A 7713-nucleotide genomic window follows, 5' to 3' on the forward strand; every position below is an offset into this window, starting at 1 on the left:
AGGTAGTCGCTTATGCGTCTCGACAGCTCAAGACTCATGAGGTTAATTACTTGACGCATGATTTGGAATTGGCGGCGGTTGTCTTTGCTCTAAAGATCTAGAAGCATTACCTGTACCGTGAGAAGTGTACCATCTATAATGATCACAAAAGCCTCAAGTATCTCCTCACTCAGAAGAAGTTGAACCTTAGGCAGTGTAGATAGGTTGAACTGCTAAAGGATTATGATTGCACTATCGAGTACCATCCTAGTAAAGCCAATGTGGTAGCCGATGTATTAAGCCACAAGGCTATGACCGATCTGAGAGCAATGTTTGCTTGACTGAGTCTTTTCGATGATGGAAGTTTATTAGCAGAACTTCAAGTGAAACCGACATGGATTGATCAGATCAGAAATAAACAGATAGGGGATAGGTCTCTGGAGTTGCGATTCCGTCAAGTTGAGAGTGATATTACTTTTGATTTTGGGATTAATAATGATGGGGTATTATGTTTCCACAGTCAAATTTGTACCGAATGATGAGGACTTGAGACAGTCGATTTTGAGGGAGGCACATAATAGCATCTATACTATGCATCCCTGCAGAAATAAAATGTACCGAGATCTGTGAGATGTATATTGGTGGCCAGGGTTGAAGTGAGAAGTTATCGACTTTGTGGCTCGTTGTTTGACTTGTCAGCAGGTTAAGGCTGAGTATCAGTTACCTTCGGGTTTGCTATAGCCGGTTAAAATACCAATGTGGAAATGAGAGCGAGTAACGATGGACTTCGTTAGTGGGTTGCCTCTAACACCCACTAAGAAGGATTCTGTCTAGGTCATCGTGGATCGATTGACCAAGTCCGCGCACTTCATTCCGGTCAAGACAGACTTTTCTCTACAAAAGTGAGGTTGCACGGGGTACCTGTCTCGACCATCTCTACTAGGGATCCTCGTTTCACGTCTCGGTTCTAGAAGAAACTTCATGAGGTTTTGGGTTCAATATTAGACTTCAGTACTGTTTTCCATCCTTAGATAAATGGTCAGTTGGAGAGGGTGATTCAGATATTGGAGGACATGTTGAGGGGCTATATTATTGACTTCCGAGGTAGTTGGGAGGAGTACTTGCCATTAGCAGAGTTCGCTTACAATAACAACTACCAGTCTAGTATGCAGATGGCACCTTACGAGGTACTGTATGGTTATAAGTGCAGTACTCCCTTGTGTTGGACTAAGTTGGGTGAGCGACGTATTCTGGGTCCAGAGATGGTTTCTGAGACTGAGGATAAAGTCCTTTTGATTCGAGATCGACTAAAAGCGGCTTTTGATAGGCAGAAATCTTATGCGAATCTGAAAAGTCGAGAGATAGAGTATTCTGTGAGGGACTTAATTTTTCTCAAAGTTTTGGCATGGAAAAAAGTTCTGAGCTTCGGTCGCAAGGGTAAGCTAAGCCCTAGGTTTATTGGGCTATACCGTATTCTGAAACGAGTGGGACCATTCGCTTATTAGTTGGAGCTACCTCCGGAGTTAAACTGCATCTATGATGTGCTTCACGTCTTGATGTTGAGGTGCTACCACTCTGATCCTATGCATATTGTTCCTGTGGAGGAGATTGAGGTTCGACCTGATCTGACCTTCGAGGAAGAGCCGGTTTAAATTCTGGATCACGACGTTAAAGTTCTGAGGAGGAAATTCATTCCTTTAGTAAAGGTGTTGTGGTAGAATCATAGCACTAAAGAGGCTATGTGAGAGTCTGAGGATGCAATGCATCAGCAGTATCCTCATCTATTCTGATCAAGTAATTTTTGAGGCTGAAATTTTCATTTAGAGGGTAGAACCCCAAGTTTTAATTTATGTTTTGATTAAATATGAGACACAACTTTATATCTGTTTCAGTGGTTAGGTCTCCTAGGAGTGTCTAAGAAGTCATGAGTTCAAGCCTTAGCTTGGGCAAATTTTGTATAGTTTTTTTTTTTATGACTAAAGCCCTGTCCCTAGTCAATAGGCTCATATTTATTGGTTGCAAAAACATATCAGAATGGGCCTGCTGGTCTATTAGTTAAGATGTGTGAAGGGGTGATGAAGGTCTTGTGTTCGAATCTCAGTGGAATCGATAAGTGTAATATCTTTTTGCTTCTGGATGTACTAGGCATGTGGAAGTGTTTGAGGGGAGGTGAAATTATGATAGTAGGCAGTTGTTGAGAAGATATTGTGGGGGTAGTAGATTGGGGGTTAAACTCATCTTCCCCCAACTCTGCTGAATTTTTCCCCTTGATTTTGCCCTCCTTTTGCCAAACTTTGCCTTTCTCTTTCTTTTCTATTTTCAATTTTTTTTCAACTCGTAATGGTTGCACAGCGTAGTTTACATGTTCGGTAAGTTTTGGCTTTCGTTTAGCCTTAAATTGTTTCTTTCTCTGAATATTGATTAAAAGGGGTTTCGGTTGGTTTTTAGATGGTGGTCGAAAGGCTGGAGATTATCCATTACCATTTTAAGGGTGCGAAGTTTTTTGTCTCGATCGAAGTTGAGGTTTTGATAGAGTATCAATGGTCAGTATTGTTATGTTTTTGGTTGAAAGACGATTTAAGTGACTGAAATTAGGCTTTGGATTGTCGATTTTAGGTTCTGAAGTGCTCGAGAGTATTTAGGAATCAATATCGACACAGTTGTGTACCCGAAAACACAGGAAATGAGAATCAACGAAAGCCGAAAAATGAAATTATCGGTGCTATACGGGCGTGTGGTCGCCCGTGTGGTAGGCCATGTGGCAGCACACGGGTATGTGATCGACGAACTAGGCCATACGCGTGTGACACGGACGTATGACATAGCCGTGTGATGGTCAATGAGGTCGTGTGCGAGACACAATGTAACACCCAAACCCAGCCCGGACGTTATGGCCGGATCTAGCGTGTCACATTGAAGTGTTTTAGCGAAAACCTTGTTTTCTTTGAAAACCCTTCTTTGAAAAAAATATGAAACCTTAATAAACTTATTAAACTCTCTTTTCACTCACAAAAACCTGTTTACAACATATGATTTTATGAAAACCTATAAAAACCTGTCATTTTGAAATTTAGTTGCGGAAACGTAGTATATAAAAAAACTAAGGTTTAGAAAATCCATGTTCAACTTCTCGTAATTACAACGCACAAAATAATAATCCAAATAATAACAAAAAGGAAGCCTTATTACATTTCGGTTCGAAAAGTACTCAATAAAATAAAGAACTTATATGCTTTTAAAAGAGAAACAAGTCCAAGTTGTCTTGCTAGCTGGTCACCCAAAGTCCCTCCAAACATCGAACCTTCTACTGAGCATCACCTGAAAATAAAATAAAATAGGGGGTGAGTTTTCGCAAACTCAGTGTGTACAACCCTCGACGTTTGCGAACCTTCCCCCAATACACAGCATGTGGGGATATAAATATCGACCCACCCAACCGATACACATCCATGGTGGCCCGGTTGCAGAACTACCTTCATTTATACATTGGACTTAAAAGCCGTCGGTGGATCCACGATTGTCAAGCAACCATGCGATCCTCATATACTTCCTTCGTTCCATATTTCCCAACCCATATGCAACCTAAGCAGGATATCATATGTATGCAGCAGATATGCATGTCATATCCATAAAACCTACACTCAACACATAGGGGTATTTTGGTCATCTTTGCCTTTAGGGGCATTTCGGTAATTTTCCCATTATTAGATCCAATCCTAGACATGCATATACCCATTACCACACGTTAACCTTATAACTTGTCCATGGTTGCAATTAATTACTTAAGTTTTATGTCAATTAAACAGTTATCAGATACTAGGCCCAAAACCCCTTACAGAGCCCAAACAAGTCTACATACATGCATATGGCCCATTAGGCCCAATCTCATTCATATGGCCCTTTAGGCCTAAATCACATTTGTATGGTCCATTAGGCCCAAATCACATTCATACGGCCCATTAGGCCCAAATCACATTCATATACATGCTTTCATATAATTTCCATCACTTAACATCAAGTCGCCAATTTCGCCTATTATAGGCCCAATGACCCATTGGGCCCACTTAGTCCATCCTGGCCCGGTTGGCCGAAAAACGACCCAAGTTCATAGAATTTCCAATGGGACCTCAGATAACCTATTGGTTTCCCCCTTACGAGTATTCGTGCACTCGCAAGATTACCGTAGCCAAACTTTCGGCTTTTCGGCATTTCAGCTTTTCGACATTTTGGGATTTGCCGATCTACTTGTGTGTGTGCAAAGTATGTACACACCTAGTAAGCAAGAGTGCTGCGATTCCCCTAGTCACCAACCTACAAACGATATCACCTTTCAATTAATCGTATGCTTAATACATATTTTACCCAAAAATCGAAACCTCATCTTAATCTTACCTTGAACACCAATCCTTAATAGCTTTTCCTTGATCACGTACTCCTTAGATCTGCATTAATCTTACTCGTTAAAACCAAATACTAGGCGACTAGCATCCAACATAATTCACCCCCTTATCTCACTTAAGACCATTCGGCCAACCTTAGCCAATAAGAGAGAAATACTTACCAAAACCGCAAAACACTTAAGGAGCAATTCGACAGAGAGCTAAAATCTGAGATCCGATACTAATTCCCTACCAAAGTTGATTAAAAAGAGTGAGGGAGGGGAGTAATCGGTATTAACAATACTAGTAAAAAAAAAGATAAGGTACTTACCCCAAAAGAGTAATCGACCCAAAGGAGATTCGGCTTTTCGACTTTCAAACTAATATGGTGAATAAGGTTTATTTGGCACAAATTAAAGAAAAATGGTAGAAGAAGGAATCGGCTAACCCAAAGGGTAAATCAAAAGAGAACTGAGGAGAGAAAGAATGGCAAAAGAATCAGCTAGCAAAGACGAAAAAGCCAATCGACACTAAAAAAATAAAGAATTTGGCATTAGCCTAAGATCCCACACTCAGCACATATTTATAGCCTCTAGCCAAATTTCCTACCCTCAATTCCCAATTCAGCTCCATCACTTCCCCCTTCTCATCTCCTCGTTTTTCTCCCTGATAACTCCCCAATCTATTTCCTAAATTTTCTCTTTTGAACACTCCCCTTAGAGTCCATCTTCACGCCACTTCCAACCTTCTAGAAGGCTAAAATTAAACTCCTAAAAAAAATACTAAGCTAGGATTCAAACTTCGAATCTCCTTGCCAGCCACTAACGCCACCTCCCTACACCCTAAGTGGCGTCACTTAGCCACTCCTCCACAAGGCTTTTTGATGTCATTTTCCTCTATTTTTATTTAAAAGCCCAACTACTTCCAACCCTGATTCTTTTTATAATTAAATTAAAATCCCTCCACCACAAAACTTGAACCCAGAATTTCTCCAACAAACCTAGACACTTCAAATTCCTTAAACCCTTAGAGTCAACATGTCTTTTGTCATTTTTTTGCTCACTTAAAAAAAAAATTATGAAACCCAAAGCCCAAAGCCCAAAGCCCAAAGCCCAAAGCCCAAAGCCCAAAGCCCAAAGCCCAATTCATCTAGGCCCAAAATTCGGGGCGTTACACACAGGCTCAACCAAATTAGGCCGTGTGGGCCACATGAGAGTATGGGCCCACATGGGTGTGTGGGAAAATAAAATAGGCTAAATAAAAATTTTAACCTATTTTTAACAATTGTATAGAGTTGGTGGTTACATGTGTAAAAATTATATACATATATATAAAATAATAAATTATACTACTTAATACTTAATTATATTATATTATATTATATTATATTAACAAAACAAATAAAAGAAAAAGAATAGAAAAAGAAACAAAGTTCAAACAAAATAGAGAAGAAAAAGAATGAAAAGAAAAAGAGAAAGAAAAGGAGAAAAGCTAGGGATTTCAAAGTTCAAAGCTTAATTGGTAAGTTAATTTAGTCCATTTTCTTGTAATTTTCATGTTTTTAGAATCTTGATATTAAATACTACCCGACCTATGTCAAACTTTTAGAAATTATTGAGTTTTTAAATGTTGTCTATGTTGAATAATTAGAGTATTAGGGACTAAATTGATAGATTTTAATTTGAAAATGGAAAAGAATTAAATTGTAGAATATATTATAAAATTTAAGTATTAGGGACTAAATTATAAAATTTTGAAATTTAGGGTTTAAGTGGAATTAGAGAGTTGAATCAAGTTTAAAGTGGAACCGAATGAAAATATAGAATTAATTGTAAAGAAATAAAGTTAGTCTTGGTTTAGGGACTAAATTGAAATTTAGGCAAATGTTAAATAAAAATTGGAATATTTAATGTGAAATTAAATTGTGTTGTATTGATGAATTTTAAATTGTTTTTATTTCCTTAGCTAATGTTGTGCTGGAAACTTCGACTAAGAAGGGAAAAGATAAAGTCAACAAGGAGTAACTCGAAAATTCTAGTTTGTATTTCTATAATCCGAATCTAATAATTAATTGTTGTATTTTGATTTTATAATTATGGTAAGTGATTGAGGTGAGTAACTATCATTTTGATATTGAATTGAATTTATATGAATTTGTGATTAATCTGAAATGTGGATATGAGATATTGATTGTTTTTGAGTTGTGGAATTAAACCTTATTAACTGTATCGGATTGAGTCGGATATAGATAGCATGCCATAGGACTGGAAGAGTTCAAGGACTCTTCGACCTCGAGTTGATGAGACATTGGGTGTCAATTATCTACTTCGGATTAATTCGATGAGGCACTGGGTGCCAACTTACTTCGATTTAGCTTATAAGACATTGGGTGTCAACTTATTACTTCGAATTATCTGATGAGGTACTGGGTACCAAACTAGTGTGTTTTGGTTGGATCCGTGTATGCGTCTAAGTCCAAGTTGTGTTAATAGGGGTAATTAAATGAAATGATAATATGATTGGAATCGAAAAGCATTGAATGTGAAATGCAAGTGGGACATATGGATTTCTGTATCGTATTGCGAAAAGCTATTTTACATAGCAAATGATGATAACTGAATATGCTATAAATAATTTGTTTATTAATTACTTAATTGAATAGCTATCATTGTTGTACTATTAAATGCGTATGTTATATCAATTTTTTTTCAAATATTTGGATTATCGAAATACCACTGATTTTATACTCAGCGTACGGTTTGTTTTTTGTGCGCAGGTTATGTACTTAAGAATTAATCATCGATTCAGCATCCATCAACGATCCCGATCTCAAGCGTAGTGATGTTTATCCTTTTGTGTCGGCATGTACCTATGGTGTCTAAATAATAATTATTTTGTGGATTGATTGTAAAGTAAATGGGATTATAAGTTTAATATTGGTTGGTTATATACATATAATATGTGTTTATGTTTGAAGTCATGTTATGACATGTTTAAGTTAATGTTTAAATGAACATAAATTAGACAAAGTAAATTGAATTTGGCATGGTTATAAATTGGATTTGAATGATGTTTAAATGGTATGAAATGATGATATAATTGTGGAACCTATGAGGGTACATTGGTTAGGCACCTAGGATGTTTGTTTGATATGAGTTGGATAAGTTTGATTGTGTTTTGAATTGGTTAAACGATTGGTTTTTGAGTTTCTTGGTGTCCAAGATTGCAGGGAATGTTAAACTTGATGTTTAAGGTTCATTTTGAGCCCACACAGCATGGCTACACGGGCATGTGTCCCTTATTTCTATGAAAAATTTTTATGTTTTTGGAAAAAATTCCTGAGTACCCGGTTTAG

Source organism: Gossypium arboreum, chromosome 11, assembly GCF_025698485.1.
Source record: "Gossypium arboreum isolate Shixiya-1 chromosome 11, ASM2569848v2, whole genome shotgun sequence".
Taxonomy (NCBI): Eukaryota; Viridiplantae; Streptophyta; class Magnoliopsida; order Malvales; family Malvaceae; genus Gossypium; species Gossypium arboreum.